General features: G+C 36.7%; 1 protein-coding gene across 1 annotated transcript in view; it reads right to left on the reverse strand.

Annotated features, from left to right (window-relative positions):
• The window catches only part of chrm3a (cholinergic receptor, muscarinic 3a), a 110,546-nt gene extending 88,116 nt beyond the window's left edge, over nt 1–22,430 (reverse strand). Inside the window, exon 1 of the mRNA XM_087802423.1 lies at nt 22,344–22,430. The gene's annotated coding sequence lies outside the window, so the exon portion shown is untranslated. The remainder of the gene's footprint in view (nt 1–22,343) is intronic.
• Between the last annotated feature and the right edge of the window lie 1,558 nt (nt 22,431–23,988).

Consider the following 23,988-nt stretch of genomic DNA (forward strand, 5'->3'; position numbering starts at 1 on the left):
TTATTACTTGTAGTAATTAAAAAAATGAATAGAATAAAAATATAAAATGTGTTTTAATATCCTTATTCCACTTCGCACTATTTTGAATTGCATTTTAAAAAAATTAAAAAAATGTAAAATTGTATCAAGATACAAGTTATTGAATTTAAGTATTCAATGAAAACAAATTGAAAGGCTTTAAAATATAGCATTACATTCAATTATTCAATTTAACCTAATTACACAATTTGCTAAGAAAAACAAAAACAAATGCAACAATATATAAGTTAATTCATTCAATATTTTTTTATTCTCTTTACTTTTACAGATGTCTCACAGTCCGGATCAGAGGTCGCAAACCCATCCTCAAAGGTGCTGGCTCAGACCAGTCCAGCACATATAGTTGAACCGTCAGGTGTCTGAAGACTGTTATCAGTCGATTGTTAGTCAAGTCAACACCTGAGTTGTCAACTTGTGTGTGTGGGCCATCTCTGCCCATTTCAGGAAGGGCTTGAGACCCCTCGTCTGGTACAACAGAGGGACCAAAAATAACCTAAAATGGTGCTCCACTGTTGAGCTCTCCTCTGACTGTCCAGCCTGTGATTTCTTACGCTTTTGGTTCCGACTCAACTGTGACCATGTGTGTAGACGATAAATGTGACAAAAGTCAACAAACAACTATTTCTCACTAGCTGAAGCCATCATGTTACTCCATCCTCGCCCTTCTTAATTCACAGTTACTAGACACAAACCTGTCCAGAGCAACGTCTCAAGTGTGAAAGACCCGCACCTAGGAGTCAAAGACACAATCCAAAACTCATAGCCTACAGGGTTTAACCAATGATGAGGTGAACCCAGAAGAAATAGACCATGAATCCCTCAAATCTAGTCCAGCGCTTCATGTTATTGGAGTTCATGTCCGGAGCCTTCAAGTGGTGCCAAGTTACACACATTCCATCCATGAGCTGCAGATTATTATCACCCTGCTAAGTGGAAGAGATCCCTGGAGGAGAGCTGGAGCTCCACAAACACAAGGAGGTGAAAAATGTCAGCCAGGTAAGTCGGAGTAGAGGTTTAGAAGGCTTGTTGATGGAGGCACAGATTGATACGTCGGAGATTTAAATAAAGTTGTTTTTGCAAGCATCATTCAGTAGCTATACTGTGTATTAAATGTTGAATCATTGACATAAAAGGAAAGTTTTATGAAAGTATATCAGTACCATCAATCAAGTTCGATCAGTTGAATTAAATAGTTTAAACAATGAATCTTTGAATTATTTTTATTGACATAAAAAAAACTAATTCTAAGCATTTAATTGTTTTATCTGAATTAAATTATGTTTGTATTAAAAAGTTAAATTTCTTTTTGTTGATTTTTCTTTTTTTAATTTCTATATTGAAAGGATGGATTCATGTTTATTTTAATAATTAAATTAAGATTTATTTTAAATATATCATATTTTTTGTATTATCTTATTTCATTCTTTTATTCTGTACTGACAGCACAAATACATTCCTATGCTGTGTATCCTTTATAGAGTGATGTTTAAATTTTAATGATTAAAAATATATATTTCCCAATTTGTAGCCATTTAAATTAAATGTAAAGATGCTTCGTTCCAGAACCAAATCGAGCCAATTAGGTAGATAAATGTTTGACAAAACATCAAAATTTGAGTAAAAAAAAATAATTTGAAATGTTAAACTCAAACATGGTATAACTTTTTTTTGTTCGGCAACATTGCAGAATGTCAAATGTGTTGTCAAATATGTGTTCTGCTATTACTATTATAATTTCTGCAAATACACAAGCCTCCATACTATAACCTTTCCAACCTAATAACGCTTACCTTTACATTCCTTATAGCTTTTTAACCCATATCATTACTGTAAGTGTTTATTCACTCACTCTACTTTTAATTTCAGTGTTCACAGATCCTCCTCTGCAGCAAAGTTATCATTTCCTGATACTTCCACTAGTCTTTCACACCCCCCCTCTCCCTTGTGTTGCCATCACTATAAGTATATCAACAAATGTATTATTTACACATGGAAATGAAAGACAGGAGTCATGCTGGACGAAGAATAACAGATTTGAAAATTCAGCTGAATCAATGCATCGGAGCGTACGAAAACACAAACACTCGTCTGAATGTAAAAACCCTGACAACATTCAACAAGCACACATTATTACTGTATGAAACTTACCTCTTTAACTAATTTGGAACCAACTGTGTAACTGCAGAAACTCATTATACAAAACCGTAAAACTTGTTTACTGTTCAAGTCACGGCCCGACCTGAAACATGAAAAAAAGTTCCTGGCGACAGCAGTACTATTGCTGCAGTAGTAAATTATAAAGAGACAGTATAACGTTAATGTGCATGAGAACTAACAATTATAAAACAACTTACATGCTCATCTTTCAAGCATTGAATTCATTCTTCAGGCTCAACGGCTGATGCTCACACTTAGACACACTTCAGCCAGATCTGACGTATAGAAGCGTTTATTAACTATGTTATTAATGCAATAATATTATTAAATAATGTGATTTAAAAAATAACGTGATACCAATCCAAACATTTGTATTTAACTGCTGGATACTTAGTGTTGATTAAACTGATGATGATTAAACTTTAATTAGATTTATTTTTTTTACAGGGCGCGATCCTTTTAGGTCAAGATCTTTCACACTCACTATCAAGAGCTCATACACTTACATACAAGACATACAAGCGTACTATCAAGTGCTCATACAGAGTTTGATAGAAGATGTAAGAGAGTTTGACAGAAGATGAGAGAGTTTGATAGAAGATGAGAGAGTTTGATAGAAGATGTGAGAGAAATTGATAGAAGATGAGAGAGAGTTTGATAGAAGATGTGAGAGAGTTTGATAGAAGTTGAGAGAGAGTTTGATAGAAGATGTGAAAGAAAAACTGGATTTTGCCTCCAACAGCCCCTCAGACGTCTCAGTTCAAATGTACGAACCGATGTCAGGCTGTAAACGTGTTTAAAACACTTAAGTATGATTTTTTTTCATTCACCTGAGCTGCCATCATCATATTAGATGAGTTGTTCATGTGTTATCAACTTCCTATTCCGTGTGTTGTTTCAAGAAGACGCGGTCAAACGGAGGTTTGAAGAGTTTTGAAATATGGCGGCTGATACTACATGTTGTTCCGAGTTGTCGAGACACTGGTCGCAATTTATTCAAACATCTGTCATATACTGCTGCCCTTCAGCTTCCGTCGACGTCAGTGATCAACTGGTTAAAGGGAAGTGTTTCTGCTTACGTTTCTCTTCACTTGTTCCATTTGGCTGCACTTGACGCTTCTCGTAAGTCACTTGACTACACGATGTCCCGAAAATCAAAGGAACATAAAATTAAATTAAATTGCAACCTTTATGATATGAATATCGCATTTTAAGAAATAGCGATCATACGTTAAAATAGATCTGCAAATCGCAGGCTACAGTATTTCAAACACTGAACACTGAATATTCAGATGGTATTAATTTATTTCCATACCAATTTGGCTAATGTAGCTGCACAAGAGAGGAATTTCGAATTTAGCATTAGCGCTGATGTTTATTTAGAAGGATAATCATCCACCTACAATTATCATCTATTAACCAGACACTTTGACACATGCAGAGACAGTGGATTCTAAAAAATTGCGTACCACATTTCGGAAGGAAAAACAAGACAATATTTGAAAGAGGCAAAAAGCTCTTGAAATACAGTATTTTGCTGTTTAACAATATAAACTTTGTCTTGATTTTCTGGAACTCCTGTTGTTTTATCAGTTTTATCTTGCCCTTAAAAGTATATACTTTATTGAGGATTGTTTTGATTGTTTAAGGGCTTTGTGACCCTGGTCTGGAAAAGCGCTATACAAATAAAAATTACTTACTTACTTACTTACTTACTTACTTACTTCTATATGCAGGATATTTCTCAACTTTTGTTTTTGAAATACCAGGAAAATATCATAAAAAAAACTTTCTTAAGCACTGTTGTCATTGTATGTTGTTTTTGTGTAAAACTTTTTCTCTGTTTTGTGTTTTTCAGTAATCATGGCAGTGCTTAAAATTCCTACTGTCTCCCAAACGCATCGCCAGTGGATCTGGTTTCTATACATGGTAACGGTCTCTATTGCTCTCGCTCCACGTTGGAATACTTTGTTTGGACTATCTCTGGATTATCCTGGCGTTGTCAGCGTTTTTTGTAGTTGCTTTTTCACCGTGTTTTGATTTTATTTATTTTTTCTTTTACCCCTGTGTCGTTTTTGGAACCCTTGTGGAATTATTATTTGAAAAAACGATTTTATTAAAGAGACTTGGACTTGAAGAACTCTGTTTATTTCCGCACTTGGATCGCAAGCTACATAACACAGTTGGCAAGGTAAATAAAAAACAAATCATGAATAACTATTTTCGTATTTCACAAACAACTAAATTATGTGTTAACAAAAAAATATTCTGACAGAACGACTGAATAAAGTTGCTAAACAAATTTAATTGTTAAGTATTTCTGAATTAAATTTCTTTGTGCCTTAAAAAGAAAAAAAGATTAAATTGTGTGTTTAGAAAGTTAGATTATCAACAATTATATTAAGTTAAGTGAGGATAAAACAAAGAAAAAGCAACAAAGCAAAAGTGTATTTCTCATTTTATGTTTTCTTTAATGTGTCCCTTTAATGGCAGGATGGCTGCAATTAGGAATATTTCCTCACATATTTGCAAATAAAAGCCATTAAAACTAAAGTGAGCAGCATCTATTTAGACATTAAAAGGAAGCATTTCAATTTGCTTGATTGCCTTCTGAGATTTCCCTAATTTACCTTGTCACGATCGGCCTGTCGCCAATGCAGAACACTCGACAACCCCCACAGGAGCGTCGTACATCTGTGGCTCGTCTGATCCTGCACCAAGAATTTAGATGGTACTCAGAGAAACACTTCAACTTCCTTTTCATATTCATCAGTATAACGAAGGTTGGATTTTATTCCATACAGCCTTGAAACACTCATGTAAAATGTCAGCGCAGGATTTGAATTTCACACCAAGTGTATTGTAGGCTTATTTTTTCTCAGCAGAGTTTAGCCCAAGGACTTTTCCAGTTCTTCATCAGACTAGAACACGTCTCCGTCAGTGATCTTGAGGAGCGTCTGAGACGCTGGCAGACTTAAAGAGAAGTGAAGAAGAATAAAATACAGGATTAATTTAGAGTTTTATTGAGGAGGTGGGGAACTGACGTGAACATGAATCCTGACTTTTTTTTTGTTTGTGCAGGCTTTTCCTAATCTTCTTGGGTTCCTGTGTTTGTCTTATGTCTTGGCTTTTTAGAGTTTTTACATATTTTTAAATGTTTGTTGTTGTTATTGTTAAATGCAATGTTTTGCTTTTGATTGTTCAAGCAACTTGTGACCCTGGTCCATAAAGGCGCTTTACAAGTAACTATTACTTACTTCTTTACATCATGGCAGATACATGCTATGACTTTACCTGCATGATTAACACAATAAATAAATAAAAATTCCAAAAATAATGAAAAGCATAATAAGGTTAAATCTTTTATTATCTAACAACAAAAAAATACAATAAAATTAAGTTTAACTTAAATATTTTATCAAAAGAAACAAAAGAATGTCTAGACTATTTTTGGATAAAGTGAGCAGGAGAGGGGGGGGGTGTTAGATGAGAGGGCGAACAGTGACAGTAAGTGCAGCTTCTATTCATGGACGTCGATCTATTAATACTAATTTATTTCATGAGTCGTTCAATTAAAACAATTAAAGTGATACTAAACATTTCTTTTCATGGATCCTCATCTCTAGGCTGCAGGCTTACAGGCAAAATTATAATCATTGATTATTTGGATTGTTGTCGTGAATATTAATCGTGTTGATATATTGATCTTAGAATCTGTATTGCATTATAACATGACCATAATCAACTGTAATCATACTACTTTCAACTATGATCAGACAATTGTGGTTGGCTGACTACTGTGTTGAACCTGTGTTTATTTTGATCGCAGGAAAGTCTTATTTTATATGTAACAATCACAGCTCGAGGTTTAGTCATGGAAGCCAAAATCAAAATTAAAATAATTCTGCAGACCCATTTTAGAATATGAGTTATTAACATAATCGATTATGTAAACCCATTATATATATGATAAATGAACATAAAAAATAAAATCTAATCATTTAAATCATTACATCTGTACATATCCTCGACCTAAGATACACAAGGTCAGTGTAGCGGGAAATTCCGACAATATTTTGCAGAGCAGCTCGAGCACAGGGTTCACCTCAAAAAGAGCTGGCAGTAACACAGCATAGCAATGAGCTCTAACAGGTTGGCACGGCGGCAGATCCGAAGCTCCAAATCCCCTTGAAATAGCCGCCAGTCACCTTCTTAGAACTGCCTTGCTCCATTGTGGCACTATGTTAAAATTCAAAACTGACACACTCTGACAGACGATCTCCACCGCTGATATTTTTCAGTCTGTGTTTTCATCTCTTCACTCACAGAATGTAATGCTGACGGAAATATCATGGATTATTAGAGCAAAGGATTCCACCGACAACAGACGATTAACTTGCAGATGAGATGAAATTCAAATGAGTTGGAAAATATACATGAACTCAGACCAATTTCTAAATTAATGTCAAGCTGATTTATTATAGGATTATTATTTTGATATAAACATAGAACAACATCAATACCCACAAGTTGTGACCAATGATTTTTCCTCTCTACCGCTCTGACATCCCAGCAATCTTTAGGATTAGCTTGTGATTGAGTTGGAGTTAGAAACTGGAACGCAACTCCTTATAATTGCGGTTAAAGGTGTCAACTTTACAATCGCAGTTGCACTATATAACCACTAGATGGTTCTGTCTCAATTCAAACACCTAAACTTTGATTTAATATTAGATTTAATAATGATTTATAGTGACCAAAGAGTCACTTTAGTATCATTCAGAGAGTCACTGTAGTATCGCTCCCAGAGTCACTGCAGTATCATTCATAGAGTCACCGTAGTATCACTCCCAGAGTCACCTTAGTATCATTCATAGAGTCACCATAGTATCACTCCCAGAGGCGCTGTAGTATCATTCAGAGTCACTGTAGTATCACTCCCAGAGGCACTGTAGTATCATTCATAGAGTCACCATAGTATCACTCCCAGAGTCACTTTAGTATCATTCATAGAGTCACTGTAGTATCACTCCCAGTGGCGCTGTAGTATCATTCAGAGAGTCACTGTAGTATTACTCCCAGAGGCGCTGTAGTATCATTCAGAGAGTCACTGTAGTATCACTCCCAGAGGCGTTGTAGTATCATTCAGAGAGTCACTGTAGTATCACTCCCAGAGTCACTGTAGTATCATTCATAGAGTCACCGTAGTATCACTCCCAGAGTCACCTTAGTATCATTCAGAGAGTCACCATAGTATCACTCCCAGAGGCACTGTAGCATCAATCATAGAGTCACCGTAGTATCACTCCCAGAGGCGCTTTAGTATCATTCAGAGAGTCACCGTAGTATCACTCCCAGAGGTGCTTTATAATGATTCAGAGAGTCACCGTAGTATCACTCCCAGAGTCAGTGTAGTATCATTCATAGAGTCACTGTAGTATCACTCAGTTTTGTCCACATTTAGCTGTAAAGTGTTTTCACTCAGCCATTGTTTGATTTCTAGCAAACAATTGACTAAGCTGCTCAGCCTCTGGGGCTCAGTTGGATCAAAAGAGCAGTAGAGCTGGATGTCATCACCAAAAATATGATAAGAAACATCAGGAAATCTCTGAATGATTTTACCGAGGGGAATCAAGTACAGCAAAAACAATAAAGGACCTAGAACAGAACCTTGAGGGACTCCACATAACAGATCCGCCAATTCAGACCTCATTTGATATTATATTCGATTGGCAGATACACTAAAATTGCGCCCAGAAAGGTATGATGAGACCATTGTAAAACAGGCCCAGACAGTCCCACTTCATCCCTCAGTCTTCTCAGCAGGATCTGGTGATCAACTGTGTCAAAGGCTGAGGACAGATCCAAAAGAACCAGAACAGTGTATTTACCCGAATCAGCCGACATCATGATGTCATTGGGCACTTTCAGTAAGGCTCAGTAAGGCTGTCTTGATGTTTGTGGAAGCCAGACTGAATCTTCTAATGGATGTCGCTCTGATCCAGGAACAAAGACAGCTACTCAGACACCACCTTCTCCAAGATCTTGGACAAGAAAAGTAGCTTAGATATAGGCCTGAAATTACTGAGGTCAGTCGGGTCTAAGCCTTGCTTTTTGCGCAAAGGCTCCACAATGGCATGTTTAAATGCATTAGGAAAAACTCCTGTGGAAAGGGAGAGGTTCACCATATTGGTAACTCAGGGGCCAATAACATCAAATACTTTGATAAAAAGCCTATAAGGAAGGATCTGAGCAAGAGGAGGGTTTCATCTTGTTCACTAGTACTGAAATATCACCCTGAGATACAGCACTGAAGGAAGACCAAGAGGAGGAAACGGGCTCAGAGACAGCAGGGGTTCCAAACAAAAAGGGGGGGAATTTCTCTTTGATCAATTTAATTTTTCAATGAAAAATCTCAACAATGCATTGCTGTCAGCTTCACAGAAGACAGGCGTGATTTGAGGAGCAGGAAACATGAGAGAATTAATCGTGTGAAACAACTTTGGGATTTTTCTTTTTTGCTGCTACCAGTTTCATGATGATCTCATTGTATGACGACATCAGATCCCTGAGGTGAAGTCTGTGCACCTCAAGTTTAGTGGACTTCCAGAGATGCTCAGTCTTTCAACAGAGTCTCTTCAGACTCAGGAAATCTTCATTAGTCCAAGGGCACCGTTTTTTCTGAATTTTCAAGTTTGATTTAAGGTGCCACTGGATTCAGTACTTCAACACAATGAGTAGTGAAACAGTGAATCAAACTGTCCACGTTTAGGCAGTCATCAAAGGAAAGAGAGTCAAACATAGCAGAAAAACTGTCTGCAGTATCGGCTGAGATGACACGCCTCTGAGACCTAACTTTCAAAGGCTTAGGTTCAGGGATGAAGTCCAGGTTAAACGAGACAAGAGAATAATCACTCAGACAGTCTAAAGTGTGGCCTTTTTGATTAGTGGGTTCAGTAACATGTTGCTCAAAATTAAAGGCTACTGTAAAAGTTAAAAGTTCTTTGGCAGAGCAAGATGTGACGTCATCAACATGAATATTAAAGTTTCCAATAATAAGAACAGATTCCATTTGAATAATGGAAGATAAGAAGTCACTAAAGTCTTTAAAGAACACCGCCGCAGGACCAGGCGGACGGTAGATTGACACACAATAGAAAGGTCTTGTAGAACCCACCAAGATCATCTGATCAAAATAAGTGAATTCCTGAGTCTGAATGATGACCTGCTTACAATAAATAAATGCTTTTCTGATTCATCCCAAATAAATACATCTTAAAGTTCTACTTCACCAACACAGCAGGTTCCAAAGCAGGGAAGTGGAGACACAAATAGTTGTTGTAGTATTTACTTCTGGAAAATAAGAAACTCTCCTGCTGATCCAATTCTCTATCAATCTCACATCACATGAGGTACCCTAGAGTCCAGAAACTTCAGGTGAGAAATACTTATCTGAGGCTGATTTATTATTCTACGCTTTTCCCCAGACTTTTATTTAAGCATGTGTGCACATGGACTAGTCGAGGCAAGAAAACCATTTTGAAAAACATGATTGAATTCCTTCCAGTCTACATCTCACAAGACTGGCAGCTCATCATCTTCAATAAGTGCAATTAAAGCTGTCGTCTCTAAGGGATCATTGCCAAACAAACAAATGAAAGTTGCCGGGTTATTCTGATGATAACATAATTACCAGCATTAAGAGTCCAAGGTTTAAGAAAACTTCAGAGAGGCATCTTTTGGCTGTGACAGTTTTTTGTAACAGAAGCTGAGGCTTTATTCTCGGCTGTCAAACTCCAGTAACGAATAAAACCTCAAGTGCAACACAGTGTCAGTCTTAGCTTCTGAACAAGAGAGATGTGACCACTGGTCTCCTTTGTCAACTCTCGTCTGTTCCAAACTGGAATTTACTGCTGATTTTTACTTTAGGAAACAGTTGTATAAAAAAGTGTTCAGTTTTGGTCTCACTTCTGTGGGGATAATTACAAATTAAGTTAGTCCAGACAACAAATCCCTAAGTACACTCACATGAAAAGAGGTTTTACGAAAGCCCAGCACTGAAATATAGGATTGATTTCTATTTTATCAACATCACATCGCGGCGCCAAAGGCTCTAGCACATGCACTGACATAGCTATTTTAAAATCAGATGTTTTGATTGACAGCTGCTTAGAACTGGGAATCAATCAGCATGTTTGATAATGGTACCAATACAAATACCTTGATAACTATTCCTGAATGACACTTTATAGATATATTCTAAAAAGAAAAATATATTATTATATTATAAATCTTAGATTTTAACTCTAGACTGTATTACTCAAGAAAACAAATGTAGTGTATGTAAAAAAAAATATGAGTGCAGTAAAAACCACAAGATTTGAAAAATAACAGTATAATCTTAAATAAACTTTTTTTTAATCTACATACTATAGCTGAGCTGCAATTGAAATGTTTACTGGCTAAAGAACTAAAATAATTTCCTACACTCGCAAAAATACTTGGTTATTTTGGTGAATGAGCTCAATGAACTGAGTCACTATAACAGAAATTTCTGACTTCACCTACTCCACAGACATTTTCCAACTGCAAAAGTTCTCCGATGAGACTGCCATCTTGGGGTGTGTGTCAGGGGAGGACGACCTGGAATACAGGTGTGCTATCATGAACTTCGTCAGTTGCCTCCTTGTCAGCGCCAGCAGAACAAGGGAAATGATAGTCACCTACGGCAAGAAACCATTAAACATTGCACTGGTGAACATCCAGGGACTGGACATAGAGAGAGACAACTTACAAGTACCTGGGTGTTCACCTAAACAATAAACTGGACTGGTCTGACAACACCGACTCATTTTATAAGAAGTGCGGAGCCTGCATTCTTTTGGGGTGTCCACTGCTCAGGACCTTCTATTACACCATGGTTGCACCGGTGGTCCTGTTTGCAGTGATGTGTTGGGAAGGGAGTTGTTCCGTGTGGGACAAAAACAGTCTAAACCGGATAATTAAAAAAGCCGGCTTGGTCTGTGGCTGTCCTTTTGACTCTCTAGAGACCATCCTGGAGAGGAGAGTTCAGGCCAAACTATCGGCCCTTATGAACAACACCTCACACCCTCTGCATAAGACTGTTGGGGCCTTAAAAAGCTCCTCCAGTCAGAGACTCATGCACCCTAAGTGCAGGACTGAACAACTCCACACATCCTTCGTCCCATCTGCTGTCAGTCTGTACAACAATAGTGTAAAAATCATATAATTGTGTTGTACTATTAGTGTTGTATAGGCTGTTGTGGTTGCACTTCTTGTTTTTAATTAATATTGTAACTTATGTGTATAGTTGTTATTGTATAATTATTTTAATCTGTGTGTAATTGAGCTGCTGTGACCATGTCCTCTCCCCACTGTGGGATTAATAAAGTTATCTTATCTTATCTTAACAAATAACCTTTACTTACTTACTGTATGTGCTATGGAAGCACTCGAGGCTGGATGAAGATGAACAAAAAGACCCATTGGTTCTGCTCCCACCAACTTGACCTTCGCAAAGATCATATTCAGGAGCTGTATAGTGTCAATAGATTTGTAAACTAACTTATGATAAACCAAAGTTAAGCAGCAAAAATGGTTGGACTGGGTTGAAATAGCACTGTAAAGTAGGTTATCTAATCACAGAAACAAACTAAAACTTGATTATAAAGTTGCAATATTGCCATCACCACAAACAACATCTGATCTAATTCCCTCCAACATGACAGAAGTAAACAAACACTTGAATGAACATCTTCAATTAGTTTTTCATTTCCTGCTATGGGTGGAAATGATTAATAGTTTGTCGTTGTGCAATATCCTTGATCAGTCACTTGAAAATAATATTTAAGGTTCCAACTCACAGAACTTTGAACAGGTGTCAGTGCCGACATCTGATACAGTCAATTCTTCTCAATCAAATGAAATACAACATGAATAATAAATATGTGATGCAAAAGAGCAGATGTGAAACTGATCTTCTTCATTATCGTCTGTCTTTGAACAGCATCGCATTTGGTGAGTTCAGCAAATCTCAGCTGATATTCCTGCTGACACCGTCTTATTACTCTCCAAACGGTTTATTGAAACAATCTAGTGTTGTTTTCATGATCAGGAGATGGTTTTACACACACAGCACGCTTCAATGTTCATCCCTGCAGATGCTGAATTACAAAGCATTGTGGGGCTGATTTACCATCAAGTGCTATTGAGTACAAAGGACTGGGTATCAGGTTATTTTACTTGAAAAAGTTACAAAATAAATACATTAAAAAAAAATTCAGAGGGAGGTGTCTGGAAAAGTGAACATTTAAGGGTTTTTCAAATTCCTAGTTGGTGGTACCCTTCACTGACAATGGCAATTCTTAAAACCTTTTTACGACAAACGTGATTTAATAATGTAATCTTGTGAAATAACCCTTCGTAAATCAACCCATTGTTATTATAACAATTTTTTGTTCTAGTAAAAGCAGAGAATCCGCCTTTTTTTATTTTTGCGCTTGTTGTATTTCAGGTTAAAATTATGCCTTGGTGAAATGCCCTTTTCTCTGAATGTCTAAATGTCTGGAGTTGAATAAACTAGTTGCAGAGAAAAAAATAATAATAATGTCAGCCCTTACAGTACTTTTAAAACATTTCAGCTTAGGTATAAAAATAAAAAAGGTTCAAGCTAACAGCGGTATTTGTACAAAAAGTGATACGTTTTTAAAAAAAAATGGCAAACATGTTTTTCTTTTTAAAGAAAAAATATGTAGCGTTTGTACAGAATATTCTCCACTTGAGTATTTTATTTAGGAGATTAAAAAGATAATATTAAAATAAAAAAAGAAAAGGAATTTTAAGAAAACCTGATGACTCTTAACTACCACACTTTCCCTGCGAACACATGAAAAACAGATAAATACTGGGGGGATAGTTTCATTTACAAATGAAATCCATAACATGATCAATATTTTAATGAATAATAAACAAGCCATTAACATTACATTTCTCCGTGGCTGGTCAAACATCAATCACAATTATAGTAATTTGTTATTTTCAGTGGGAACAAGGCGCACTTCTGCAGGCTTATTTCTGACCCGAAGCCTTTCACTGCGGCTCCATCACTCACACCCGTCTTGATTTTCTATTCTACAGCGCTCGCTTACCTCGGCCTCATCCCACTGGAGAAGAATAAGTGGATGATTTATTTAGTGAGAACAGGCAGCGATCGTGAGGAAACATTCAGCTAATAGACCAGAATCCTCCAGTGATGTTTACTCTATCAATTGGGACAAAACTGCTGTGGAAACGGCAGAACAGAAAAAGAGGAAGAAGCAGGACAAATCTTCATCTTTCAAATATTTTCATGGTCAAAACCCGGCCAGGATACAGTCAACTCCAACAGCTTTTAAAACTGACGTTTGGATATATTTTGGTTTCAAAAAAATTAAAACAGTTATGACTTCGTCAAGAGTCATGTGGTCTGTAAGTTTTGCAACAGAAAGTTCTGAGTCCACTACACGACAGTACTACAAACATATCCTTGTTACTACAGTACAACCTATATTGCAATAAGTATCATATCGTATCATCAGATTCTTGCCAGTATGCAGCCCTATAGATCCTTTTTACAAAGTCTGTACTCTGACAGTCTGTACTCTGACAACAAACATCCCCTAATTTTCTGAGACTCCTGTGTTTGTCATACGGTGTCTTGGCCTTTTACAGTTTTATAATTTGTAGGTATTTTAAATGTGAATTGCTTTTGATTGTTCAAGCACTTTGCGACCCTGGTCTAGAAAGGCGCTTTACAAAAAACTATTACTGACTGAGCTATTGCACCCCCACTTGTTTTTTTCAGTCACTACTCTAAATGTGTGACTATGGATGAGAGTAGAAACATAGATCGAACAGTGAATCGAGAGCTTCGCCTTGAACATCTCAAGCACTATTTTTCACTCACTAATGAACAAGACCCGAAAATACTTCAACTCCTCCACCGGGGAAAGGACCTTTCCTCCAACAGAGCATTCAACACCCTTTGCATATCAAATTATATTATAAGGTAAATAATAGGGCTGTGTATTGTACTGTATATAGCAGATACTGTAGGAAGGATATATTTTTTCTTTTAAAGAAGCACCTTTTCTGGCTTTTACAACTAAAAATTTAGCAAATACTTTGTCTCATTAATTTGAAGACTTGTAGGACAGTGAAAAACTATGTCTTCATAAAGCCAAAAGGTCTGAGGAACTTTTTCAGTCAATCATCTTTCCCACCATACCAACAACCTTTGAACTTCCACACGCTTGAGTTATCTGGCTTCTTGTGTGCTGAACATACACAATATCATAAAGTCAACAACGGGCGTTTCTTTTAACAAGGCTTCTCGTTCAAGACTTATTGGCAGCAATAAAAGGACAGTTCACCAACATGTAGGACAGCTGGTGAATGTCAGCGAGTGATGAGTGGCAGTTAAACATGCATTATGTTACCTATAAAACCCTTGATAAATCCGTCCACAAGACCACATGGGAAGTAATATAGCTATCACGACACATAAACTGTGTTACGCAGATGTTTAAAGCAATAAGCCAAATTTGGTTTATTACTTTATAGATGAATGATTGAGTTTACATGTATATCATTAAATATGTGTTTAACTTAATAGAAAGTTGTTATACACTTGAAAGTTATTATCAATAGGAATAAATTATATTTGGAATAACAGTATTCTTGGTTTGTCGCAGATATTTTCTGGTACCATCTTAATCGTAAAATTCCATGGACGACTCATCAAACTTTAGGGTCCAACTGTGTTTAATTTCTATTTTCTTGAGCTAGTTTGTATAGATTAGTTAGAACAACTGTTGAGATAAACTATTGACTCGCATACGTACTATAGTAGCATCCCGCTTTGTCTGGTTGGCAAGTGATTTAGTATCTCACACTAGCTAAACTTTGACAATAAACCAGGATATGGTTATTATGTTAAATAAAGGATGACTCTTTTTGTACCAGAAGTTTTAACTTTCCACTTCTATCCTGTTTTGTACAAAGACGAACGTCTCACCGTCCATGAGGTTTGTCGCAATAAAGAGCTGGGTATATTAATTTGGATACCATTATTAATACGAATACCTTCACTTTGATACCAGTTCCTGAACAATACTTTTTTTAAACCATTTTATTAGAATATTATCATGAATATACATGTGTACCGAAATTCAAAATGCAAAGCATGTTTCAATGCTTTTTGGTCTGTGCCACAAAATAACCAATTTCCTTTGAAGATCAATATCAATTTCTGACTGACCAATCAACCATGAATAGACATGATGCTAAGGTTTTTAGCAGAAAAAATTGAATCTTCAGGAAAGCTTTAGAGCAGGGGTCCCAAAACCTTAGTGTGTATTTTCCAGAAAGCTAAACATAACCAAATTACCATTTCCAGATTTTACACGGAACAAAATCAGAAAAAATAGCATTATTTATGAAATGAAAAATAACCAAATAACCTCTCTGAGTTCTTTACAGAAAAGGTCCATTGAACATTAACTTTCTGTTGTGCCGTGGACTATCAGGTGAAAGATAATCTTAGTTGCCAGAGCAGAATCTGAATTTTAGGCCCTAAAATTTTGTTATCTTTTAAATAAGACCTTCTTAGAGAGCACAATAATGTAGGTGGGTGAAGAATATAGCAACAAAAAACATTGTTGAATTTTATTTAGCTACTGTCTAAAAATAAAGGTTTCATCAGGAATAGAGGAAAAACTAAAACATTGCTAAAATGCTACCGCCTCTATGCTTTAACATTGTAGTCAATAGGAATCCAAGAAGCACTAGGAACGTTCCCACGAGTCAGATTTGTCGTCCGGCTTTTCCACACTTGGTGTGTGAACTCTTAGACAGTAAAAAGTACAAGTGTAGCTGTCCAAACACAGCAAAGAGGGAAGACTAATTTAATGAGACGTCGCTGTAATCACACCCTCAGGCATCATGTCATGTTAGCGGAGAAACAAAGCAGGAGGGGACGAACAGTGCAGCGAGGCATAAACACTGCAGTTCATCGACAAGTTCATTAAGCTGCCCCTGATTGACAGGCCTCTAACAAAGAATCACCTTTGCTATCTTGAAAGCACATATGGGGTAATGGCTTTAATTAGATGTTATAGTTTCAGGAATCAAACATAAGATGATGTTTCTATGCACTTGTTGTCCAAAGATAGATCTGCTCGTCGTCTCCATGGCTGTGAAAGTGGATTACACTGGCTTTAACATCAAGACCAGCACTAATGAAACCCAACGAGGGACTTAGACGTTCTGTTTGGCCAGCTGACTCCTGTAAAATACCAACTGCAGACTCTGAACGCTCTAAAAGTACTTCCATGGTGCCAGCCACTGAACGCCACATGGCCTTGAAAAGATGTCTGTTATCTCAGATCCAACAACATCTCAAATTATGTTTTTTTACTTCTTAATCTAAAAGGATTTTCTTTATTTGAAATCAAGAAACTCAAAAAATCAATTATCTTAGCTTGTGAAAGGTAACCATCCTTATGTGCACATAAGTGAGTAAGTAAGTAAGCAAGCAAGCAAACAAGTAAGTAAGTAAGTAAGTAAGTAAGTAATAGTTATTTGTAAAGCACCTTTCTAGACCAGCAAAGATGTTGTTAAAATTCTGTTAAATTTAAGGCTGGGTATTGAACGTCAGCTCTTTTGTGGCACCAACCGAAATGCTTAGGTCGTACAGAGAAGGAAAATATGGTTGATCCTTCAGTGCAAAGTTTAGGTACCGATGCAAGAGCAAAACTTGATAATGTATGGATTTTTCTGAGAAAAATTGAAAGTGACAAACACAGTAGACATCGATTTTTTTATACCTTATTAGCAAATGTTCTTCTGCATAGGGAAGTATTTGTTGTTCAGTTTTTTTTTCTGTAACAGAACAGCTTTGGATATTTATTCAAAATGAAGGTCATTTTGGCCCAACCAATGGTCTTGGTGAACCAGAATTGGCCCCCGGGCCTTGAGTATTACTTGTGCATTGGTTAGGTCCACTAGTCACATCGGGTTTTTCTGTTGGCCTCTGTCAGAGGCATCTTATCTTAGCCGAAACTGCAGACAGTTTTTCTGCTATGTTTGACCCTCTTTTCTTCGAAGATTGCCTTAACGTGGACAATTTGATTCACTGTTTCACTAATAATTGTGTTGAAATACTGGATCAGGTGGCGCCTGTTAAATCAAACTTGACAATTGAGAAATAACGGTGCCCTTGGACAAATGAAAATCTCTTGAGTCTTAAGAGACTTACTCAAAAGACTAAGCATCTGGGTAAATCCACTAACCTTGAGGTGCACAGACTTCACTACAGGTATCTGATGTATTCAGTACAAAGTGTTGTTTGGCACGATAAATTATCTTGTGTGTCCTGCTGCTCCAATCACCCCTGTCTTCTGTGAAGCTGCAATACATTGTTGTTGTCAAAGAGATACATTGTCAAAGAGAAAATCCCTCTCCTTTTGTGAGGACCCCCTGCTGTCATTGAGCCTGTCCTCAGCCTGTGGACTTCCTTTAACCCTGTGACTCTGGCTGATATCTCGACTAGTGACCAAGATGAACATTCTCTTGCTCATCTGACATCCTTTCTTGTAGGCTGAATTTTTAAAGTGTTTGATGTAATTTGCCCCTGGGTTACCAAAATGGTAAACCTCTCCCTTTCCACAGGGGTTTTTCCCAATGCATCCAAGCATGCAAATGTCAAACCTTTACTCAAAATGCCAGCCTTAGACCTAATTACTGAGGTCAGCTGGGTCTATTTTTAAGCTCCCATTGTTGTCCAATATTTTAAAGAAGGTGGTGTCTGAGCAGCTGTCATAGTTCCTGGATCAGAGCAACATCTATGAGAAGATTCAGTCTGGCTTCCACAAACATCACTCTACGGAGACAGCCTTACTGAAAGTGTCCAGTGACATCATGATGTCGGCTGATTTGGGTAAACACACTGTTCTGGTTCTCTTGGATCTGTCCTTTGACACAGTTGATCACCATATCCTGCTGACGAGACTGTGGGATGTAGTGGGACTGTCTGGGTCTGTGTTACAGTGGTTCTTATCATACCTCTCTTGGTGCAGTTTCAGTGTATCTGCCAATCGAATATGGTCTGAATCGGCGCATCGGTTGTATGGAGTCCATCAGAGTCCTTTTTTTTGTCCTTTATATTTTTTGCTGTACTTGATTTCCCTTGGTAAAATCATTCAGATGTTTCCCTATGTTTCTCACCACATTTTTGCAGATGACATCCAGGTCTACTGCTCTTTTGATCCAACTGAGCCCCAAAGGCTGAACAGCTTAGTCAATTGTTTGCTAGAAATCAAACAATGGCTGAGTGAAAACACTTTCCAGCCAAATGTTGACAAAACTGAAACTCTGGTTATTGCACCTGATGATAAAATTCCAGGGTTGAGTCAGTACTTGGGTGACTTAGGCCAGTCTGTCAAACTGTGCCTTAGAAACCTGGGTGTTGTATTTGACAAAGACATGTCTCTAGTACAACACTGCAAAAACTGTTTCCTTCAACTGAGTAACATCTCTAAACTTTATTTAGCTTTATTTAAGCTTTTAACTTTAAAATTACGTCACGTCAGGAGCTTATAATCCATGTGTTTGTGTCTTCTCGTCTGGACTATATGTAAATTGTTTTTTTGTTCATGTCTAAACAAGAAGGAGCTGTCTCACCTGCAGTTAATAAAAACCTCTACAGTGAGAATTCTGACCCGCTCTAGTAGAAGAAAGATGGCTAAAGGGCCAATGTCAGGTTACTCCGGTTTCTTGCCCAGAATATGTCGTGTGAGATCTCCCCCCCTAGGAGCAAGCAAAGGTTGCCAGGTTTAAAGAAGCGTAGTCTATTCTTACTTGTTATGAAGCTGGTACCAGATCCAGGTCACAGATAGACTAAATAATTGGATTGATTTACTTGTCAGTATGAGATGCATTAGCTTGGCGTATAGAACAAATAGGTCTGGGCTTAGGAGTGTATGAAGCTAGTCAGTTCAAAAGGGAAATCTTCCAAAGATTAGCAGCATCTTCAGTCAAGGCCAATCTCATTTTGTTGAAACATCCAGGGTTTGTTGTACTTATTTATCTCTTGGAACTATGACAATAAATACTTCCGTTCATTGTTTTTTCTACTTTAGCCACAAACAAGTGGACTTGAACGTTCTATTCGGAACCATGTGTATACATATATACATCAAGATGAATCTGTAAATTGAGTTGTAACATTTTAAAACATATTTTTTTAATATATTTATTTGCCTTCATGGACTTGTTCTTCCTCCTGCCAGGGAGTTGTCGTCAACGTCTGTTATGGTCAAGATATAAAAAGTGGGCTGACCCTCTGATAGTCTCACGATCACTGACCAAGACCTGATTAGAGACAAGACCCAGTTTTTAAAAAACAACTTGTGAACCCAACTCTCCTGAAATGTTGTAAATGTTGAACTCTTCCTCTCCAAGATGCAGTAAGTCCCTCATCATCACCATGTTTTGAAGTGATGACTTATAACTATAAAGTCTGTCTGAAATCTGGGCTAACTAAAGGTTATGAAGGTGGAGTCCATTATGACGTAATAATGGCGTCACTCCTCCTTCAGCCAGCTGTAATCACACACTGCTTTGTTTATAAAATGATTCCTTTGGAGGTTGACACTTCCGGGATTAATGAACAGCGACAAATCTCCATGCTTGACCAATAACAGAGTGGGTGTGGTTAAAATTTCGTTTTTTCAGTGTGCGAGTTTAAGATAATTTTCTAAATATGTCAATGAAGAGAGTTTTGTACAAAGCATGTGTACAGCAGACAATATTCAGTTGGTGCAAGCAGCAGTCAACACAGTTCATTTTGTTTATTTTCTCTTCCCAACTTGTGCACGAAGACACTCTCAACAACACAGAAACAACGAGAGAACGTCAGACCCGCCCCCCCACATAAAGATGCCCCAAAAATATTCTTACAGAAGAGACACAGTCTGTTACACAATTAAGACGAAACAAAACAAAGCAGTTAACTATGCTGTTCTGTAGAAATGGGAGAAACTTTCAGTCGATGCATGAAAGTCAACAATAACAAATGTTCTTGTAAGTGATAATGTTGACTTTACCACTGGAATCTGTCTTGTGTTTTAATAGATGGATAGATTATTCCCTTCATTAATCCCTCTGGAGATGTCTTTTGGGAAATTGGTTACTGGTTGAATAAAGGCAGACAGCGCAGAGTTCCTTGTCTGAGACATCAACTTCGCTAAATTTAAATTTCACAAACTTCAGGACGATCAAAGATGACACAAAAATACATTAAGGAAGTTTAGTTTAGTTTTAACACTGTTAAACAGTTTATTAACGTACTTTTAAATCATTTTAATCACAGATCAAATGATTTAAAAATAATAATAATAATAATAAAATAACTATTAATCAAAGTAAATCTTTAATTTAAAAGTTAAATATACAGTATATTTACCTCAGCTTTTAAAGCCTATGTTTGGACTCATTTTGGCTTAAGAACAAAGTTTAAAGTAAAAAAACAAAACACTGACAGATAATGGATTTTGCATAGTTCTCCAGGTTGTTTGAGACTCCTGATGCACTTCATTGTTAGTATAATTTTAATTATTTTGTTCATATTTTGAGAAGCACTTTCACATTTGATTAGAGAAAGTATTTGCTCATTTCTTTGTTGTAAAAGCCAGAAAACTATACATCGTTGTTTCAACAGTATCACAATATCCTAATACACAGCCCTATTATATACAGTATTATTGCATTCTTTTGTTCAGGAATGTATTTTGTTAGCTGCTGTTATTATGTTTATTATATTATGTTTCCAATTTCGCAGATGAGATGTTATTCCCTGCCCTCAAGTGAGCCCAGAATGGATATGGAATATGATTTGCACTTTTTCTTTATAACATAAGAGTATATATATCATAAGGTAGTATTTTATGTCACGTATACAGTAGATCATTGATAAGTTAATGAATTAATTGATGTATGAATTAATCAATAATTTGGATCCCTATGTCCAAGACTTTAAAACAAGAAAACACTGATGTTGAAAGCTCGTGGGCCATATAAATAACTTGGCAGGCCAGGGTAGGCCCCCAGGGCCTCAATTGGGCCTTTTACAACTTAGGTTGATAAGCATTGTAAAGCTTTAGTTGGCTCATTACAAACAAAAATTCATTTTGTGATTTAAGTCTGTTTTTGCTTAGAATCCATACAAGTGAATAACAAAACTATACGAAAAGCAAACTACTGAACAACACAACAGAAGTAATAAAGTGAATTTATACTTTTAATACATTTATTTAGTTCATAAATTAGTTATGTAATCTGAAAGAACAGGATTTTATCTCCATTATCTTTTTTTTTTAGCTCATAGGGCTGTAATGGTTAATATTTAAAGGCTTGAGAGCAATAAGGGTCAAAGTTAATACTAAAACACAGAGGAGCTAAATAGAAGAGAAGTTGAACATCTTCCTCCCTCAGTCTATTAATGAAAGTCCTCCTGGTGATCCATACCTTCACAGCATCGTCAACAACATCTGATGTTGGGAGAACCAGGCGAAATAAAATGGTTCCCGCTGGACTGCAGAAGTCAAATGTCGTGGAAGAGGATGAGTTGAGCTCCACAGATGGAGAAGGTAGAGGGCTAGATATGTGGAACATGGCAGCGATGCCACTTGTTCTGCTTCTCCTCAGAGATCCAACTAAACGTCAGAGAAGTCCAGGTCAGCGAGAGGCGACATTCCTGCTAGATTCCCATCTATGGACTCCACAAATAAACACCTCAATTCATGGAGCCATGTAAGGACGAGAGCATCTTCAGCAGGTCCTCTCTTGCGAGAAGATACGCTTATATTCATGTCTGATATTAAACTATTTTAAAATAAACATTCATTTAATATTTGTATAAGAGGAGGGCAGAGTCTGAGCTTGACATGATCCGTTAAAATGGACGTTACATCCAAGAAGAATTTAGAATGAAACTCATGTTTAAAAGTGACTCCACAGAAACATATAGAAGATAAACGAGTCAAAAATCAAATGATATAAACCGCAATGTAAAGCAGAAAAACTTTTACCTCTGAACATCGACAGGTGCTCGGCTCAATGCAGCAGGTCCAGAATTAAAAAACTTCCAGTGAGCGGGAGGGAGTGAGCAGCTCGACCCGCAGCAGGAGCCTCTCAGGACGGACTGCTGCTCGCTCCGCCGCCGCTCCAGCTCTGGATGGAGAGAGAGACTCTGGAGCGCACACGCTCTCTGATTGGTCGAGGGGAGGCGATGACGTCACGGCAGGTGGCACACCCTCACGCGAATCATCAAATCCATTGATAACACTTAAAATGTTTTTTAATATAGTTTTAATACCAGTGAAAATGATGGGTTTTTTTTTAATATAAATAATCATAGTTAGATAATTATTTTTTAAATTTGGTCCACATAGAGGATGCAATTTTCATTTTAACTTAATTTCTCTTTGTTTAAGAGTATATGCGTATAATACATATATTATATTATATGTATATAGTAAAACAAACTCTTAAACAAAGAGAAATTAAATTTAAATTAAAATACAGTAAAATGGATTGAATATATATATATATATATATATATATATTCAATCCATTTTACTGTATTTTAATTTTATATATACTGTATATATATATATATATATATATATATATATATATATATATATATATATATATATATATATATACAGTATATATATATATATAGGTCAATACGATGCGTATCAAGATACAGGGGGAAAAGCTACAATGTATGTATTGTGATATACTGTATAATGTGTTACTGCAGGTAAAATATTTGTAGTATTGTCCAGTACTTGATACTCTGGTTTTGCAGAATTTACAGACCACATGTACCACATTTGAAACCAAAATATGTCCAACAACATTAGCTTTAAAAGCTGCAGGAGTTCACTGTATCCTATTGTCCTCGGTCCTTGCTGGGATCACACAGGATTGTAGTCTACCTTTAGATGTGAAGGACATAATGACTGCTGCCATCTAGCGGGTGAAATTGCAACATAAATATGAACAAACGCTGTGAATATTTACATGTAATTTTGTAAAAAAAAAAACGTAAAAATAAAAATGAAAAAAATATTTTGTGCTCTAGTGTTTTAGCAATCTATCTGGGCTGGTGACAAAAGTAAATTCCAATCAAAAAATTAAAGATTTAATTTAATTTGTGGTCTTAAACAAGTAATTTGAGCCACAAATAATTTTTTTTACCATGCCATGGCTGGAGCTTTGTTGAATATTGATACGGTTTTGTGAAAAAATAATGATATTTAAGAGCATGAATTCTTGTCTCACACCCTCACCCTAGTGTATGACTACCCTGACGTAAATCATTTGGTCAACGGCTTATGGTAGAGCAGCTGTTTAACTGCATGTGAGGTCGGTTGAAGTCTCAAAGAGAGTTGAGGGTGGTACAAGAACATCGAGCAGAATTAAAAACAGATGGTGATTACATCCTCAAACAAACACACGAGCACACACACACACACAACACACGCACCCTCACCCCAGATGTCAGAGGAGACTTCAAAATAAGTTCAATCATTTGATGAATACAAGACTAAGACCACGAGAGGCTAATGACAGGCGAAGAGAATATTCTGTGTCAAAACAAATGCTTAAAAACGTGTCCACCAACACAAATAAGAAGTAAGGCGTAATCCTTGGAGGAATGTG

The sequence above is a fragment of the Callionymus lyra genome, chromosome 11, assembly GCF_982586985.1.
Source record: "Callionymus lyra chromosome 11, fCalLyr1.hap1.1, whole genome shotgun sequence".
In the NCBI taxonomy this organism is placed as follows: Eukaryota; Metazoa; Chordata; class Actinopteri; order Syngnathiformes; family Callionymidae; genus Callionymus; species Callionymus lyra.